The following is a 20,154-nucleotide window of genomic DNA, read 5'->3' as shown; positions in this document are numbered from 1 at the left end:
ACCTGCCCTGAGGAGAAGGAACAAGAAGACCACACACCCCTCTGGTCATGAGGGCACCTCTGTCCCAACCCACAGCTGGGGCCTGCTGTCACTGCGGCCTCTGGTCTCTTTCTGGGAAAGGTTGGGGCCTGGGTCAGAGGAGGGGCCTCGGCAAAACCTGTTCTTAGAGGTCAGATCTGAAGACACGCAGCAACCTCCAAATACCCAGGACTCAAGTGAGGCCAGTTCCACACACCAAGGGAGCGGGTGCAGCCCAGGGCACTCTGGGCTCTCATGGCCAGTCGGCTTCCATCTTTTGGGGGGGGTATCAGGGATTGAACCCAGGGTCACTCAACCTTGAGCACTATCCCCAGCCCTATTTTATATTATATTTAGAGACAGGTCTCACTGAGTTGCTTAGGGCCTGGCTAAATTGTTGAGGCTGGTCTCCAATTGCAATCCTCCTGCCTCAGCCTCCAGAGCTGCTGGGATGACAGGCCAGCCCCACTGCACACACCTTCTTGGAACTTTTGATGACCTTGTGAGGCCCTGGGTTCGATGCCCAGTGCCACAAAGGGGGGGTACTTAAAATTTTAGAACAGTTTTAGATTTGCAGAGCAGTGTGACAGTGGCAGTGCATTCCTGTGTGTCACCCATCATCTTTTGTAGTGGGCACCCAGTCACCACCTGCACCCACTGCCTTCCGTTTTACCTGATGCCCCTTTTTCTGTCCTAAAATCCCAGCCAGGGGCCTTATTGTCCCATCTCTATAGGCTTCTCTAGGCTGTGACCTTTTCTTCAATGGCCCTTGTCCTTGGTGATCTCAACAGTTTGGGGGAGGACTGGTAGGTTGCTCTGATTGTGTCCCTCAGCTGAGCTCATGGCGTGACCGGGACCCTGGGTGTGGGGAGTTCACTGTACCCTTGTGTCTGCCAAGGTGCTTGCTGTGGAAGTGTCCAGTTGACATTGACAGCCACCTCCTGGCTGGGTTGAGGGGATGCTTCAGACCCACATGGTCCCTCCTTTTCTGTCCACCGGTGGAGGGAAGTGTCATGGTCTCTGTGTCCTGGGCTGCACATTTACCTCATTGACTTGGAACCTGCAGGTGGCCTAGCCCAGCCCCCTGTGTTGACCAAGTTCCTCTGATGTCAGCATGACTCGTATCACTGTGCACTGGGTGACAACCCAAAATGACTCTCTCTGGTTGCTCAGACTGGTCCAGCTGGGCCATTGAGAGCCTTCTGTTAGCTCCTGGTCCCATCAGCGTATCCCCATCACTGACCATCTCAGGGTTAGAGAACCAATGAGTGAGTGGGAGGGGGCAGCCCCTACAGCTGGCCATTCCAGAAGGTTCCTTCTCAATAGGCCGAGTACAGTGTGCATGAGCACACAGAGGCATCCCCCACATGGGCAGGACCTCAGCTGCCAGGGTGTGGGGACATGGGACAGAGTGGACAAGGAGATTGTGGGCAGAGGTGGAGGTGAAGCTCAGGATTCACCCTGGCCCCCACTGTACCCTGCGACAAGTGAGCTTGTCCCAGGGCCTGACCTGAGAGAAATCCCAAAAGCGCACAGTGGGGGACACAGAGGCAACCTTCCTGGGGACAGTGCCCAGAACCCACACCTTTGGCCTCGAGCCATGTTGATATATATATATATATATATACACACACACAATAGTAGATAATTAAGATATGGCCAACTGGGTATGGTCCCACACACCTGTCATCCCAGTGGCTTGGGAGGCTGAGGCAGGAGGATCGCAATTTGGAGGTGAGCCTCTGCAACTCAGCAAGGTACTGAGCAACTCAGTGAGACCCTGTCTCTGAATAAAAATATCCTTGGGTTTAATCCCAGTTATTCCTTGCCCCCCCAAAAAAAAGTTTTAAAGAGGGAGAGAGAGGGAGGGAGGGAGGGAGGGAGAAGGAGGGGGAGGGGGAGTGGAGGGGGAGGAGGGAGGGGAGGGGTAGTGGTGGTGTCATCCAAATAACATTTAAGATTTTATTAAAAAACACCTCAGGGGAGGGAGGATTCGACGAAAGCAATCCCAAAAGTTAGAATTTAAAACAAAACAAAAAATCTCTTCAGACAGAACTAACCACACTTCAGAGCTCATGGGAGAGGGGAGGCCCGGTCCAGGCCAGGCATGCTGCCTTCGTGGGGACGCAGTCTCCATGGAGTGCCACCCGGGTCCCTTCATGGACTTGTCCTGCTGGTCATCCAGGATCTTGGCCGAGGATTTGGCATCGTGAACAGCTCGCTGGTCTCCTCCATGGGCTCTTGCTCGATGCTGTCCTTCCTGATTATCTTGGCCAGTAGGTTGGCTGGAGTCAGCAGCTGCACCAAGGGACCTGCAGTGGACAGCTGGGCCAGGAGTCCAGCCAGACCCAGAGGTCCCCCCAAGGTCCACGGATGGCAGGACTCTGCCAGCTGGGCCCCCTCCAGGCTCTGTCTGGTTGTTGTGGAGCCAGCAAAGGACAGAGCTTCCATGACTGGGAACATCACAGTCACAGCCCCATCATGGAGGCCACCAGTGTGACATAAGTTCTGGTCCTCACATCTTCACCCTAGTCTAGAAATTCCTCAAGCCAGGCACAGTGGCTTCTCAAGGGCTCTGGAGTCTGAGGCAGGAGGATGGAAAGTTGGAGGCCAGCCTCAGCAACTTAGCGAGGTCCTGAGCAACTCAGCAAGATCTTATCTCTAAATAAAATGCAAAAGAGGGCTGGGGATGGAATTCAGTGGTAGGGCGCCTGCCTAGCACTTGTAAGGCCCTGGATTTGCTTCTCAGCCCCATGTCACAATAAATCAACAAAATCAAGGCCCCGTGTGTCTCCAGCTCAGAAAGGTTAAAAGTCACTGAAGCCACCACCCAGCCAAGGCGGCTTCAGCTGTAGGCTCAGCTGAACCCCAGGGACACATGGGGGACGAGGAAATGGGTCCCAGGGCCTCACAGACTGTCGGGGACACAATTCCTGGTCTGGAGAGCCCATTGTCCTCGTGCATCTGGACAGGAGCCAGGGGCCAGGGGAGGGGCTAGGCTGGCAAGGCCCCAACAGAGCCCAGGCTCTGGCTCTGTCCATCTCCTGTCCCAGAAGACGGTGGCAGAGTTAGTGACTTCCTGCAGAGGGAGTGTCAGCTGCAGGACAAGGGGGACCTCTCTCGTTAATCGAACTTTCACAAGCCACCTCAGACGCTCAGCAGTCTAAGCCACTGTGTCCTGGGACTTGTCACACCTGGAAGCCCAGAGACAGCCTGAGCCCTGGTCAGCCTCCACCTGGGGCCAGGAGGCCACTGCCTCACCTCAGAGTGGTCTTGGTGCCGATCTTCCCCACGTGGTTGAGTGCCTCCTTACTGATGTGGATTCCCTCCATCTGGGCTTAGATATTAATGATCCTTCAGAGGAGAAAAAACATGATCCACAGTGACCGGACCCCAGGCACAGTGGCGCACACTTGTAATCTCAGCTCAGGAAGCTGAGGCAGGAGGATCGCAAGGTGGAGGCCAGCCTCTGCAACTTAGCAAGGCCCTGAGCAACTCAGTGAGATGTGGTCTCTAAATAAAATAGAAAAACAGCTAGGGAGGGGGCTCAGCTGTTAAGTGACCCTGGGTTCAATGCCTGGTACAAAAAGAAGTGACAGGGCCCAAATGTCTCCTTTATACAGTGCTTTAAAATGACACTGTACAGCATCTCGTACTGCTGGACTGGGGAGCAGGAGGTTGGCTGCACCCTCCAGGGGACCCGGACCAGCTGCATGGCCAGTGTCCTGCTCACTGACTAAAGAGTACCTAATGTCCCCCTCTGTCCCAGAACACTGTCCCCTGAGGCTCCAGCCTCTTTCCACAGCCTGGGACCGAGAGGAGCCATTTTTATTTGTGAGGTGAACATGACAGTCCAATAAATCAGAAGGTGTCCCCAGAATCTGGCAGCCTACACAGCATCAGAAGGGCCGTGTCATCTGTCATGGTGACACCTGTCACTGGTCCCTTGGGTGCTGGGTGATAAGGGCCGGGGCGATGAGGTGGCGTGTGGTGTGGCCAAGATCACCTGGGCCTGGCGCCTCATCCACCATGGGGATTGTTCACTCTGGCAGGTTCGTGAACAAACTCTCAAGGATCCCTGGCTTCAATTAAAGCCATCAAAACACTACAGGGTTGGAGATGCAGGGATTAGGGACACCCAGTCCTCCCTGCAGCTATCGCAAGAGGTGCTGGGACATCTATGTCCAAGCCCACCCACCGGCTGTCCAGAGGGTCAGAGCCAGGGATCCAGGGATGTGGGGCATGCTGGGGCCTGCAAACAGAATAGGCCCTGCAAGACCATCAGGATTGGGTCCAGGTGACCAGGCCAGCAAGCACCCCAGGAAGTGACCCTCTATGCAGGCCACCACTGCTGCAAGGTGCCCCAGCAAAGCCCTTCATCTGGGCTCAGAGAACAGGCACTTGGGAGGCTGGGGCAGGAGGATCACGAATTCAAAGCCAGTCTCAGCAAAAGTGAGGCCCTGAGTAGCTCAGTGAGACCCTGTCTCTGAATCAAAGCAGAACAGGGCTGGGGATGGGCTCCGAGTCGAAGGCCCTGGTTCAGTCCCTGGTTGTTGTCAGGTCCCTGTTTTTTATTCTCTCCCTCAAACTTGACCAAAGGGGGTTAAAGGTGAGAACAGGCAAGACCCAGGGGAACAGAGGCTCTGGGACACTGGACAATGTCCCTGTAACCAACCCACCCTGCAGACGAGGGGACAGAGCCTCTGGGTAAGAGGAGATGCCCAGGGTGGTGAGGGGCCCAAAGTGAAGGCGGGGGGCGGGGACAGCGGCAGGGGCGCACCTGCTTCATCTCCTGCGGGGGAGCAGAGCATAGTGTAGAGGGTCATCCCATGGTCCAGCAGGTCCAGGGGGATCCGGTGCAGAGAGGGGACATCCTCGGTGCCCCTGTGAAGGCCAAGAGGAGTCCCGTCACCTACGCTTGTCTGAGACAAGACACTAGACACTGGGAACTGGGAAGGGGGCACTGACAGCCACAGAGAGCTAGGGGGTGACCCAAGGAAAGCAGAGTCAGGGACAGGTAATAAACTGATCCTCAGGTGACCCCAAAGAACCCCTGCTTTGTTGATTTTGTTTGATGCTGGGAGACTCCACTACAGAGCCACAGATCCAGCCCTTTTTAATTTTTGTTTAGAGACAGGATCTCGCTGGGTTGCTTAGGGCCTTGCTGAGGTTGGCCTCCAACTCATGATCCTCCTGCCTCAGCCTCCTCAGCCTCCTCAGCCTCTGGAATTACAGGTGTGCGCCATTGTTCCTGGCTGGACAATGATATCTTAAATATGAGGCCAAAAACACAAAAGAAAAAGCAGATAAACTGTGTATGTGTATGTGATGCTGGATGTGGAACCCAGGGCCTTAGGCATGCTGGGCAAGCACTCTACCACTGAGCCACATACACCTCCAGCACAATCAACTGGAGCTTTAGATCAAAATTCAAAACTCGTTTATGTCAAAGACTCTGTTCAACACTGAAAAGACTACTCAAAGAATAAAAAATACTCATGAATCAAACACGTGGAAATGGTCTAGTATCCACACTATGTAAAGAGCACTTACAATTCAATAATAAAAAGATAACATAATAAAAAAGGGCCAAGGATACAAAGATATATTTCTACAAAGATATAAAAATAGCCAGTAAAACACAAAAAATACAGACTCGCTGGCCCTTGGCAAATGCAAATCAAGTTAGAGGCCACCGCACACCCACCAGGACATATACAGTGGACAGTAACAGATGTCAAGTGGTACGTGGAAAAACCAAGACCCTCAGACATTCCTGGTAGGAGTGTGGCAATAAAGCCATCCTACTGGCAGTTCCTTGGAAGGTCAGAGGTGCCGTGTGACACAGCAGCTCCACCCCTCCACACAGATCCAAAAGAAAGAAACTGCGGTCCCCACACGTCTGCGGCAGTGTCAGTCCCACAGCCAAACCCCCCCAACGGGCTTGGGCTGATGAGTGCCCAGATCCCTGAGCTGGTGAAGGCCCCATGCAGTGGGCGCTCCTTAGCCACGGGGGATTCAAGGGCATGGAGGACAGGGGTGAAGCCTGTCAGTCACACCCCACACACAGCCACAGAAGGCTAAGGGACAGAAAGCAGCCTCCTGCTGCCTGAGGTCTGGTGATGGACAGGGCGCAGCAGCAGAGGGACTGTGGATGGCTGACGGGGATGGGGGTGGCAGCATTCTAAAACAAACTGTGGTGGCAGTTTTGTGATTTTGTGGCCACACTAAGTGCTACTGGAGTTTTCCAGGGTCTAGGAGCTGCATCTCCAGAGGGCTGTTCAAAGCCCCACCTGGGACTGGGCCACAGGCTCCCACTGGGACTAGGCCACACCACTGCCTACGGCCTGATGCCTATGGCCTGGAGCTGGCCTGGCATGGCGCTTCTGGGCTCCCTCCTTAGCCCCACACAGAAGGAAACGAGGAGGCCAAGGCTGTCATCCAGACTCACGACCTAAGAGTTTTTAAAAAGACTGGATGCTGCAGTGGCCCAAGCCTGTCATCTCAGCAGCTTGGCAGGCTGAGGCAGGAGGATCGTACCTGGAGGCCAGCCTCAGCAAAAGCAAGGTGCTAAATAAGCAGCTCAGCAAGACTCTGTATCTAAATGCATTGGGTGGGGGATGGGCCTTGAATCCAGGTGGTGCTGGGGTGGACACTTGCTGGCTTTGGCCTGGGCAGGTCCCTGAGTCAGGACAGCCCCACAGGCTCTCAGCACATCAAGACGTCCCAGTGCCCCCCAGGGCCCATGTGGGAAGCCATGAGAAGAAGCCCTCAGCCAACACTGTCACTTCTCCCCCTGTCCCTCATGAGCCCCGGGGTCAGATGTGGGTCTGCGGGGCAGGGAGCTGGAAGGTCCCCTTGGGAGCAGCCTGAGGGCAGCAGGTCAGGAGTCGCCCACAGTGTGCCCATGTCCCAGATACTCCTCAGCCCCCGCCCCAACCCCAACTTTCCAGGAGCCCCAGCTCCTGTCCCAGTCCAGCCCTGGTCACTGCCCAGCCTGCCTCTGGGCTGCACGCTCCCTGGACACCAGGTCACAGCCCCTGCTCCTGGGCTCAGGGGGCAGCGGCCACATCCTTCAGTGCTGCTGGACAACGGCCCCAGGACTAAGCACTAGAGTCCTATTCTTGAGACCACGTGGCTCCATCCCCACAGGCAGGTTCTCGGGTCAGAGCCACCTTCCTGTGGAGCTTTCTCTGGGGCTCAGGGTGGACAGAGCAGCATCCTCTGAAGACACCTGCTGGCCAGGCCAGGGACACTGGGGGGGGGGCTGTGAGCAGGGCTCCCCAGAATGGGGGGGAGCATGTATCCATGTGGAGCCACTGTGCTAAAGATGTGTCCAAGCCATTCTGCACCAAACCCCCTGTCCCCATGGCCTGGAGCAGCTATACTCAAAGGCAAGCTGAGGTCAGGCAGGGGCCAGAGGCCCCACTATGTCTCTAGGAAGGTCTCACTGTCCTTACTGGTTTTGTTCCTGGAGAGACCTGCATTCTCCTCAGTGTTTAAAGCAGCTCAACTCACAGTAGCCAAGCTACAGAACCAGCTTAGGTGCCCCTCAGCAGATGGATGGATAAAAAAACTGTGGTCCCTATACACAGTGGAATATTGCTCAGCCATAAAGAAGAATGAAATGATGGCATTTGAAGGTCACTGGATGGAGCTGGAGAGGACTGTGCTGAGTAAGTAAGCCAATTCCTAAAACCAAAGGCTGAGTGTCCTCTCTGACATGCAGATGCTGACTCACAATAGAGGAAAATAGAAGAGAATTTCATTGGATAAGACAAAGGGAAGGAAGGGGAGGGACTGAGAGAGACAGGGGAATGAATGGACATCACTTTCTCATGTCCACATAGGAACACAACCAGGGACACCCCACAGCAGGGCCAGCCACAGGAATGAAAGTCACACCCCATGTAGGTGATGTGGCAGGATGCACGCTGCTGTCATGGGGAGCTAAGGAGAACAAATTCAGAGACAAATCTGTGTTCCCACCTATGACAAGGGACAAGGTGCAATGTCAATCAGTGTCCTCATTAAAGATGAACCGGGCTCTGCTGGCCTCTGGGAGCCATTGTGAGGGAGCTGACACTCAGGTAACCAGAGTGGCCCCAACTCCTCAGGCCTTTGCTCCCCACAGGAATGTCCAGCCTCAGAGGCCCACGGAGATCCTCCCCATCAGGGATAGGGCAGCTGTGGCCTTTAGTCCCCCTGCTGTCTCCTCCCAGGGGCAACATGTGCTCCCTTTGTCCCATCCTGACTTGTGACATCATGGGTGGGGTCAGACCAGGGGAGCAGAGACATCTGGCAGCACTTACCTGATTACACAGTGGCCTCAGTTGGAGGCAAAAATCATGATGGGGGGGATGGAAGATTCCAGAGCTCGGTGCAGGGAGGTGAAGCCCTTGAAGTCCAGCATGTGCTCCTCCTCCATGAATAGCATGCTGGGGACCATCTCAGCCATGCCCTGGTTGATGTACTTGTTTACCATCTTGTTGATCCCACCTCGGACAGGGTCCCAGCCAGCGCAGGGAAATGTCACCTGCTCTCTTCTCGCCGCCTCAATTCCCTCCAGACCCAACCCTGCAGCCTGATTCTCCTACTGGCTCGTTGACCCCAGGCTGGGTACTGGACCCATTCCAAGTTTGGTGTCATCATTTGAAAACAAAAATCATGCCAGGTGTGGTGGCACATGCATATAACCCCAGCAGCCTGGGAGGTTGAGGCAGGAAGATCACAAATTGGAGGCCAGCCTCAGCAACTTAGTAAGGCCCTGAGCAACTCAGTTGAGACCCTGTCTCTGAATAAAATACAGAATAGAGCTGTGGACGGGGCTCAGGGTACAAGAACCCCTGAGTTGAATCCCTGTGCCCCCATCTAAAAAAAAAAAGAAAACAGGCATCATCGCCCCAAAATGCCACAAAAAGCCTTCTGTGGAGCTGTGGGGTGCAGTGTCCAGGAGCCACCCCACAGAGCCCTGAGCATGATGCCAAGATACCCCACTTGGGAGCCCCAGAGAGATGTGTTTTCATATGCAAATTCTCCTCTGCTGCACTCAGTCAAGGAGCCCTTTTGGTGGCCTTGCATGACAATGCTCAGGTTAATTAACTTTCCATCAAGTGCAGTTAGAATCCTCTTCCCAGGAAACCTGAGCAAGGAGGGTCAGAGCCAGCTCAGCCTCGGCCCCCAGAACCACCAGCCCCTGCAGAACAGCAGACCTGCCTCAGGTCCCAGCCCTCACCTTCCAAACTAGCACCCCCTGTCATGGAGCTGTTCCCAAAGAACAGGGATGTGAGGTCTGTCCTCACCCAGAGCCATGACGCAGGGCTGTCAGAACCCAGTTCAGAGACAGATCTGCTCTTGGCCACTTATGGAGGAAGCTTAGGCTGCTGCTAGGCCTCAAGGCAACAGTGGATTCATGTTGAACTTACATTTTCAGGGAATAAAGTGGTAATGGGCCCAAGAAGGACATAAAATTGGGGAAGAGCTGGGCACGATGGCACATGCCTGTCATCCCAGCAGCCCGGGAGGCTGAGGCAGGAGGATCAGAAGTTGGAGGCCAGCCTCAGCAGCCTAGCAAGGGCCTAAGCAACTCAGCCAGGCCCTATCTCTAAATAAAAAATACAAGTGCTGGGACGGGGCTCAGTGGTCGAGGGCCCCCAAGTTCAATCACCAGCATAAAAAACAAATAAGTCCACAAAGGAGCAAGGGAGACTCACTGCCTGGTGTCAAAGTGGGCACCATTCCGTGACCTCAAAGAAAGCAGATGCTGACCTCAGTGGGGCCAGAGCACACAGTGTGGCCACAGCTTCTAAGGGAGTGAAGACTCAGAGCCACATAGTGGGGGGTGCTCAGAGCCACATAGTGGGGGGTGCTCAGAGCCACATAGTGGGGGGTGCTCAGAGCCACATAGTGGGGGGTGCTCAGAGCCAGGAGCATGTCAGAGGCAGGGCCTCAACTCGGCTCTGGGCTCAGGGTTTGCCACGCATCCTCCCTGTGATCTCTGTCTTCTTTGGCTTCATCAACTGGCCCATCATGGACAGGACATCTTGTCCCCCCTGTAGGAGGGAGGACTTTCTAAGGCAGCTACCAAAGCCCATCCTCCTGCCTCCTGCGGATCCCTGATGTCACTCAACTCCAGATCCCCTGGGAAAAATGAGGGGCTCCTGAACTCAGAGGGATTCCGTCGAGGTTTCCCCTGTCCTGTAAGAATCAAGCAGAGTCGTGCATGGTGGCTCGTGTCTTTAAAAATCTTGACAATTGGGAGGCTGAGACAGGAGGATCACAAGTTGGAGGTCAGCCTCAGAGACTTAGTGAGGTCCTGAGCAACTCAGCAAGACCCTGTCTCTAAATAAAATATAAAAAGTGCTGCGGACGGGGCTCCATGGGTAAGCACCCCTGGGGTTTAAGCTTCAGTACAAAAAAAAAAAAAAACTCCAGGAAGAAACTCCAATCCCAAGAGTCTCTAGCCTCTCCCAGTCAAAGCTCCCAGGGACAAAAAGCAAAACCAGATTCCCAGCAGAAAGCCCGTTCCTGGAGGGGAGGAGGAGGAGGCCCCTTCAGGATGAAGAGCAAACCTGACTCTCTGTTCAGCGGGGCCCAGAGCAGCACCAGCTGGGAGCTGGAGGACTCAGGGATCGGGCTCTGCAGAGACTGGAGCCTCCGTGAGGCTGTCTGGGCCCTCTGAAGGCTCCCACCAGGAACCCCCAGCCTGGGGTGGAGAGCATCCCCCAGCAGGTTGGCAGGTGGCCAGGGGCAGACGAATCCCAGAGATCAGCTGTGACAGCATCTGGACATTGGGACAAAGATGCCAAAGCTCATGTCGCTCTTTGCTGAGCCTCCCAGAGGGCCTCCAGGAGGACAGCACAGCCCTGACCACTGGTTCCCAGGGCCTTGGAGTGGGCCATGTACAGGTCATGCAATGTCCCGTCCTAGATGAACTCCTTCTTCTTGTGCCCGTTGCCCTTGAGCAGAGCATGTTCTCCTCGGCCTCCAGGATGAACTCCGTGGCCTGGGAGTCACACCTGCCCTGCCTCTGCCAGCAGACCACAGGCACTGAGGCCATGTCTCTTAATAAAATATTAAAAAAAAGGCTTGGGATGGAGCTCCATGGTTAAGAGCCCCTGGGTTCAAACCCCGGTGCCAAAACCAAGAATGAAACCAAATGCATCTCAAACTCTTACCAAATAAATAAATAGGAAGAAATGTTTTCTAATATGCTCCCATGAAGCCAGCATCATTTTGGTAACAGTATCAGGTAAAGATTCTACAAAGAAAAACAAAACAAAACAAAAACCCAGGTCAATATCCCCATGAACATAGACACCAAATTTCAAACAAAAATCTGGTATTAGTAAACCAAATTCAGCGGCAGGTTATCTCATTGATTGCGGTCCTAGGGAGGGAACCCAGGGATGCTCTACTATTGTGCTGTATCCCTCGCTCTCTTTGGTGTTTTTATTTTGAGTCACTGTCTTACTAAGGTGTGGAGGCTGGCCTCCAACTTGCTTGCCCATCCTCCTGCCTCCGCCTCCTGAGCCACCTGGATGACAGACGAGCACCACTGTGCCCTGCTGGGATGAGATTCTGCCACTGTGGCAGACTTCCTCCACCTTTGATTCAGGGTGGCATTAGCAGATCTGTTCAGTTCTGGATGTGACAGGGAGCTCAGCTGGAGGCCTGACAGTCTGCTCAGAGGTTGGTGTATGACACACTGAGGAACACACAGGGTTAATGGCAATTGCTGGCAAGGTAGGTCCCCTCTGAGAAAAGAGAAATTTCCATTTCACTCCTGAAAGCATCTTTAAAGCCCAAATTCCAATCAAAGGGGAAAGTATAATAACTTCCTCTGGGCAAATTTATAATGAATCCAGGATTAATTGGCCTTAATAAAGTTGAATTCATGACTGGATGTTTGTAAAGAACTCTGAACCACCTTGGTTTCAAAATGTCATTGAAGACACAAAAATAAGCCAGCATCCTATGACCATGAGGAACAAATTCCAAATCATCCAATTCTGCAGCCAGTTTCCCAGCAGTCATGTCCCCAGGGACTGTGCCCAGCCGGTGAAACTGAAGGGAAACTGGTGAGTGTGCTGTGGAGGAAGATGCCTATATAGGCTACTGCTCTGGGGGTGAGTCCCACTCAAGTTGGGGTCATGGTACATTTGCAGGTATCCATGCATCCTCAGAGCTGGGTATGGTGGCACATTCTGTCATCCCAGCAGCTCAGGAGGCTGAGGAAGGAGGTTCAAAATTTGGAGGCCAGCCTCAGAAACTTAATGAGGCCCTGAACAATTCAGTTAAACCCTGTCTCTAAATAAAATAAAAAATAGGGCTGGGGGTGGGGCTTAGGGGTGAAGCATCCCTGGGTTCAGTCCCCAATACACACACCAAAAAAGAACAAAAAAAAACAGGAAAGAAGACCAGAAGCCCTCAGGATGTTGGTGGCCTCAGGAGGGCTTACCTGTGTGCTAGCCTCCATGCTCAGTCCTGAGGCTGGCTTTGAACTCAGGCACGTGGCCGGTGTGGAGGGACACGGGGTCGAGGAGGTTCTTGGGCACATCTGGACCACAGATGGCTGTAGAGTTGTCATTACTAACCTGCTCTCTCCAAATGACAAGAAGATGGAGAAATGTTGACAGAGGGCTCCAACTCCAAGTCAACCCTTCAACAAGCTGGAAACCATAAATGATGGGCCTTAGTTTCTAAATCTGTGAACTACAGCCAAGGACAGGAGCAGCTCTGCCTACTGAGAGGTCTGTGGGGAGAATTACAGACTAGAAAGTATGGAAATACTCATGAAGCTTTAAAGGACTGTTCAACATTGGTGACAGGTAGAGATTAAAAAATGTCTGTCAGGTATTGCTACAGGTGATGCTTGAGATGTGTGGGTGCCATGAGTGAAAGACAATAATATGTATGTTTTTACATCTGAATCAGAGAAGTCTGTTCAGTTTTGCTGCCCACCATAATCTGTTGAGATAGGTGCAGAGTCTCACACTCATTACTCATGAAAATAAATCAAGGTTTCTGAGCATGGGAGGAACTTATCCAAATTCCCACAGCTCCTCTGTGATGGAAATGATGGCACATTGCACTCTGCCATTTGGGCTCTTGTAGAATTTGGTACAAAGTCCTCCTAAAGAGTCAGATTGACAAAGCTTGGTGGGGAGCAGACTGGGTGTGATGTCCCATGCCAGGATCCTTGGCTTCAAGTGGATTATTGCCAGTTTCTGAGACTTAAGTGTGTCCTTTTCCCTTTCCTGTTGACCTGAGATGTATTTGTTTCTTCAGAGCAACACTCTGTGCTCTGCCTTCTCTGCTATTTGGCCACCCTGTCCCTGAGACAGGAATTTCCTCCAGGAAGAAGCCAGGTGGTTACATGATGCAAAAGATAAAATCTGGCTTTAGGGCCAAACAGATGCAGTTGGATTCCCAGCTTCACCTTTTCTTAATCTCGAAGATTGCACAAGCCATGGTTTCTGAGCTTCAGTTTCCTCATTTGAACTGACTTCTCTGTGGCTCTGAGATACTTTCAAAATTTAATGAATTAACAAACCCAAATGAAAGAGCCCAGCCTGGGGCCCAGGACTGAGCCAATGCTCAAAGAGAGGGGGCACCATTGTCTTTCCCTCACCAGGGAAGGTGTTCCATGGGAATATAAGATAAGTGGGTCCTGGGGAGCAGGCAGACAAGACCTTACTAGCTCTGGCCACCAGGGACTTGAGTAAAAAAAGCAAAGATTCAGTGAGACAAGTCCAGAGAAGGTGGTGTGGAAAAGATCAGAAACATATGGCTAAGATTTTTCTGGGAGAAGAAGGGAAAATTGCTTCTTGAAAATAATCTATGTCAAGAAAAAAATCCAGGGAATCTTAGGAACAAACACTATTATGTGCAGAGTTGATAGGGCTTTGAAGATCATCTTATCCAGCTCCTTTGACCCATGTGGAAATTGAGGCACAAAAAGAAGAGGTTATTATTGGAGTCAATGAAGGCATTCATGGAAGACTTCCAACTCCCTCTGGTGTTCATGACACCTCCCATGCAGCCTGGGTGGGACTGGAAGAGGGCTTACCTGTGTCATGGAAAGGGAGATAGAACCTGCTTCTATCTTTGGTGATCAGAAGAGGAACAGGAAAGAAGGTGGGTCCATTGGCAGTATCCAAAGCCTGGACCCCAACTTTTCTGTCCAAGGCCTGGTGGCCTTGTAATGACTCTGATCTGCCAGTGGAAGCTGGCTGGCCAGCCCTATCTGTCTAGAATTCTTCCTGGCCCATCCTGCCAAGAAAGAAGAAATTCTGTACTCAAAGTGGGGGCTGGGGCAGGAAGGATTGCCTTGGATGTCCTCAACAGCTCTGGAAGTCTTCACACAGGGTCTCTGGAAAAATAAGAGGTGATGTCCCTGCAGAAGAACCATTAGAAACTTCTGTGTGATGGTGAAACAAACCATTTCTTCTTCCATAATCATCCTTACTATAGCCCTGGCTCAGGTCAGACAGCCTGCCATGTTTGCACTTTATTTTAAAATACCTCTTGCTTTATCTATATCTATATCTATCTATCTATCTATCTATCTATCTATCTATCTATCTATCTATCTATCTATATATATATATATATATATATATATATATATATATATCTGTATATCTATGTCTCTATCTATATCTATATCTATCTAACCATCTACTTATCTATCTATGTATGTATATATCCACATATCTATATATCTATATATCATCTATCTATATCTATATATCATCTGTCTATCCCTGTGAATACCTGAACTCCCAGTCAGAAGAAAGCACTCAATTTTGTCTTTGAGTGAGCTGATGGTAATGTGATTTCTCAGACAGAACCCTTTGAGCTCTGCAGTAGAAACAAGCCGGTTTCTGATGTAATTTAAAAGAATAGCCTCCCAATTTTCTCATCTTTTTGCTGGATCCACCTTATCCAAGGACAGAATAAGCCAACGTTTGGTTAAATAGTTCACAGATTAATTCTCAACAGATGTGAGAACTTTTTTTCTTATATTCCCCCACTCTTAGAGAGAATCTGGTCAGATTTTCTTGCTGGATTCACAAGTCTAGAAGAGAAGGATGGGGGAGGAAAGGGGATTTTTACCATCATGCCCATTGAGGGAGTCCCTTCTCCCCAGCCATTGTCAGCCCCTCAGGGTCTCAGGCTGTGTCTGGAGCCTTCAGAGGTCTATGCTTTGGGCAGGGTCCTCCAGGACTGCCTGCATTCAGAAAGGAACACTGTGTCTGCCCTGTGAAGTAAACAGATGGAGCTTACTAAAAGAAAATTAAACAGAAGAAAAACAGTACAAGTAAGAATCTCACATTCTCAATTCTCTGTGCTTTGGGCAAATTATTATTTTTTTTTAATTTTAAGTTTTATTTTTTGGGGTACCAAGCATAAAACCCAGGGTCCTGAAACACTGAGCCACACTCTCAGCCATTTTTTTTTTTAAATTTTGTTTAGAGACACAGTCTCACTGAGTTGCTTAGGGCCTTGCTTTGTTGCTGAGGCTGGTGTTGAACTTGCAATCCTCCTGCCTCAGCCTCTGAGCCACAAGGATTACAGATGTGTGCCATCACACCTGCTGGGCAAATTATTGAGTAAGGTTTCAGGGAGCTGAAACCTTACTTATCAGTTGCATTTATTAATTTACATGGTAGCACTGTTGAAGAGATTTAGAATTCTTCTAGGAAACTGGATGTTCACATGATTTGAGTTCCACCCCCAATTTCTGGCCTGTGCCAAAGAGAAACAATTACATTGCCTGCAAAGTGATCTGGCCTCCCTTGTCATAATCTAGTGATCAACTTTGCATCAAAAGTCATAGGGTGCCCACATAAGGTGCTTCCTGATGAGATACTGCATGGAGTGCCCCACATGGCCCCAAAACGTCCTTGTCCAAAATGATTCACCTAAGTAGATGACAAGGTCAAAGGAAGAGGGAGAGAGTTAAATAAGAAAAGAAAACAAAGCACAATTTCCAAAGGAAAACTGGTCCAGTTTCTCTTTAAGGTCAATTTCAAGAGAAGTGGAAGGGAGAGAGAGGGGAACAGGACTAGCAGGAATTGTGGAATGTGATGGATATCATTATCCAAAGTACATGTATGAAGACATGAATTGGTGTCAACATATTTTATACACAACCAGAGATACAAAAAATTGTACTGGATATGTGTAATAAGAATTGTATTGCATTCCACTGTCATTTATTTACTTATTTAGCAATACATTTATTTTATTTGTTTATTTATTTATTTATGTGGTGCCTGGGAATCGAACCCAGTGCCTTGTGCATGCTAGGCAAGCGTTCTACCACTGAGCCACAACCCTGAACACTATTTTTTAAAAGATTAATTAACAAAAATCAATGTCAAGAAAATAAAGTGGTTGGCATGAAGAGAGTTTGTTTTATATAAAAGAAAGTTGAGAGACATAACCATTAAGTATAATCTGCAGTTCTTGTTAGAATAATGTGGTTTTATTTTATTGAAGTGTAATTCATATAACATAATTAACTTTTTTTCTTCTTTTCTTTTTCTTTTTTTTTTAATTTTTATTTTTGGTACCAGAGATTAAACATAGAGGCACTTAACCACTGAGCCACATTGCCAGCCAATTTTATTTTTTTCTGCAGACAGGATCTGGCAGAATTGCTAAAGGCCTCACTAAGTTGCTTAGGCTAACCTTGAACTTGCAATCTTCCTGCCTCAGTCTCCAGATGTGCTGGGTTTATAAACATGTGCCACCACACCCAGTTACAAAAAACCATTTTAAAGTGAACAAATGGATGGTGTTTATTGCATTCACAATGTTATACAACTATGATCTCTCTCTATTTGCAAACTTCTCCATCATTTCCTAACATCTCATTTCCCTTAAATAATGACTCCCTCTTTCCTCTTTCTGTGAAATCACTAACCTGAAATTCATGAGCTATTTTTTTTGTTTTTGTTTTTATTCATTTTTTTTGTCTGTGCTGGCAACCCAATCCAAGGCTTTATGTATATTAGGCAAGTACTCTGCCATCAAGCTACACCCTCAGATTTTTTTTTTTACCAAGTTTCTATAAATTTCAGAATATGTTTACCATGTGTTTTTAATAAGTATTCTTGGATGTCTACTTTAGAGAAAGAAAAACTTACCTTCAAATAAAAACCTGTAAACAAATGTTGATTTCATCTGTATAAATAATTGCCAAAAGCTGTAACAACCCAAATTTCCTCTGGGAGGCAAATGAAACTTAAAACAAAGACAAACAAACAAACAGAAAACTGTGACCAATTCATAAAACAAAATAACATTCAGCAATAAAAAGGAATCAAGCTGGGTGCAGTGGTGCAGGCCTAAAATCCCAGCAGCTCAGGAGGCTAAGGCAGAAGGATGGCAAATTTAAAGCCAGCCTCAGAAATAGTGAGGTGCTGAGCAACTCCGTGAGACCCTGTCTCTAAATAAAATACCAAATAGGGCTGGAGATGTGGTTCAGTGGTTGAATGCCCCTGAGTTCAATTCCCAGTAAAAGAATAAATAAATAAATAAATAAAAAGGAATGAGCTACTGATACAAACAACTTGGATTAAGCTCAAGATTTTTATTTTTAATGTAAGGACCTGATCTTAAAAGGTGATATACAGTGTTGCTCCACTTGCATGACACTCCCAAAGAGAGAACCCAATATGGGTGAAGAATAAAGCAGTGGTTGCCAATAGTTACCAATGGGAGCAGGATATCTGGAGAGGACTTGGGCCCAGGAGTTGTTTGGGTAATGAAGCTGTTACATAACCTCATTATACATGTACTAAAATGTGTTAAAAAAATTCTGTGTTAAAATTCATAGAACTGTACACACACACACACACACACACACACGCCAATTTTAATATACATTGGGAGGAGCTGGGACTTTAGGTTAGAAGTACTTAACCACGGAGGCACATCTTCAGCCTTTTTCCTTTTTTATTCTGAGAGAGGTTCCACTAAGTGATTGATGCTAGCATGATTAACCCAGTCTAATTTCCTCTTAAGATAGGGAGCCATCTTGCCACAAAAGCATAAAATTTAATTTCAGCTTTACTATAAATGACTGCTTGGAATGCCTGCCCATGCCTTGAACTCACCCAGGCCTGGCTTTTTTTGGCCAGATAACAACCCTCTCTGAAGCTCTAATGGTGCCTCATAAATTCCAATGTTGAGATATAATTCACTTCCTAAGTGCTGACAGCAGACCATTAACTAGCCTTTGTGTCATACTTGTCAAAATTTTGCTATCTGTAAGTTCTCAGGACATTCCCCATTCTTTTTGTAACTTTCTGTGTTATAAAGCTGTGCTCCTAAAGAGCTGTGGGACTGTCTTCTGTTTTCACATTTTTCAGGATCGAGAGCCCTGACTGGTCAGAATTACAAGCTTGCTTTAATTTGATTTCAATTGGAGTCAGTGGACTTTTCTTGGCATCATGGTTTAACAAGCCTCCAACTTGCAATTCTCTCATCTCAGCCTTTCAAATCACTAGGATTCAGGGAAGCATCACTGTGCCAGGCTTAATAAATAATCTTAAAAAAGTGAGAGATATATTGAAAGAAACAATTAAGGGAATGGCAAAATTTGACTATTTTTTTCTAAGCTATAAATATATAGGTGTATAATTTTCCAGTCTGTTTTTCTGCATATTTGATATTTTATATAATCTAAAGAAGAAAGAGGAGGATAATTTTTTCTGATGAGTCAGTCTGACCCTGTCTGGCCCTCAGAAATGCCATTCCCCTCTCCCCTGGAAAAACAATCATTGCTCTGTAGGCCACACCCTTAAATCTGGGACCCTCAATAAGAACAAAACTGTTACCAGCCCCCAGCCAGGTGCTCAATGACTGATCAGAGTCTGCAGTCACTTTCAATAGCCTGGCTGCTGAGGACATGAAAGGTTGTGCCATGTCTAGTCCCCACCTCTTGCACCTTCACCATGAAGACCAACTAGATCCCTTCAGAACACTCTTCCCCATGGTTATGCTCCTACAGGACACTCTAGCAGCCCTCTTCTGGGCTCCCCTCAACTACACACACAACTGTACAGCTGAGTGGCATTTGTCACATTGTAGGGTCATTGCCTCCAAGAACAGAAATGGAATGTCCTTGAACCCATGAGAGGAGCTACAGGTCTGGGTGCATTTGCAGAGGACAGCACTTATCAGTGTGCCCTGGAGATCCCTCCCACACCTTTGAATTATAGGTGTTTATTGAAAGGCAGACTCTGGGTCCATCCTCAGACCCACTAAACCAAATTTGCTTAAATGAGGTGCAGGAAAGAGCATTAGAGCGAAGGCCCCCCACACTACTGGTTAAGAGCACTAGCCCACGAGAGCCTCCTTGTCCTCCCCTGTGAGAAACCTCTCCTAAAGGGCCTACTAATCTGGGGGAGAAATCCTGCCCATTTTCTTCTCTGTAACCCCACCCTTGGCTTTGCCTAAAGAGAGGTCAGAATACTTTTTCTGCAAAGGGCTAGCTAGTAAATATTTTAGGCTCATGGGCCATAGAATCTCTGGGACAACTACTCAACTTAGCCTTGTAGCATGAAAGCCACAAACATGTAAATGAATGGGACAACTGTATTCCAATTAAACTTTATTTGTGGATACTAAAATGTGAATTTCATATAATTGTCCCACATCATAAAACATTCTTCTTTTGTTTTTTTCTCCTAGTATTGAGTATTGAGTGTGGAACCCAAAAATGCTCTACCTCTAAAATATCCCCCTACCTGTTTTTTTTTTTTTTTTTTTGATTAGGGTCTCACTAAGATACCCAAGAGGTCTTTGAACTTATGATCCTCCTGCCTCAGCCTCCTGAGTCACTGTGACTCCAGGTGTGCTCCACTGTACATATCTCTTCTTTTCATTATTCAATCATTTTTCAGGGGTCCATAAGGCAGACTTGCATTTGCTTAGGCCTGGGAGGGTGAGGGAGTGAGGGATTACAGGTTAAGGTGGTGAAGTTTATCCTTGGAATTATCAAATGCATTTATCTGTGAATACACTAAAAACCACAGAATTGCACACTTTAAATGGGTGAAATATATATCAATAAAGCTGTTTCTAAAAAACAAACAAAAACACTTTTAGCTCAAAGAC

The 20,154-nt window shown here is 48.8% G+C and overlaps 1 pseudogene; it reads right to left on the bottom strand.

Moving 5' to 3' along the window:
* Positions 1-2,175: 2,175 nt before the first annotated feature.
* The window catches only part of LOC139707682 (ubiquitin carboxyl-terminal hydrolase 31-like), a 76,020-nt pseudogene continuing 58,041 nt past the window's right edge, over positions 2,176-20,154 (bottom strand).

This window comes from Marmota flaviventris, chromosome 11, assembly GCF_047511675.1.
Source record: "Marmota flaviventris isolate mMarFla1 chromosome 11, mMarFla1.hap1, whole genome shotgun sequence".
Lineage (NCBI taxonomy): Eukaryota > Metazoa > Chordata > Mammalia > Rodentia > Sciuridae > Marmota > Marmota flaviventris.
Note: the sequence above shows the minus strand (reverse complement) of the source record. Positions and strands in the feature narration are given on the sequence as shown.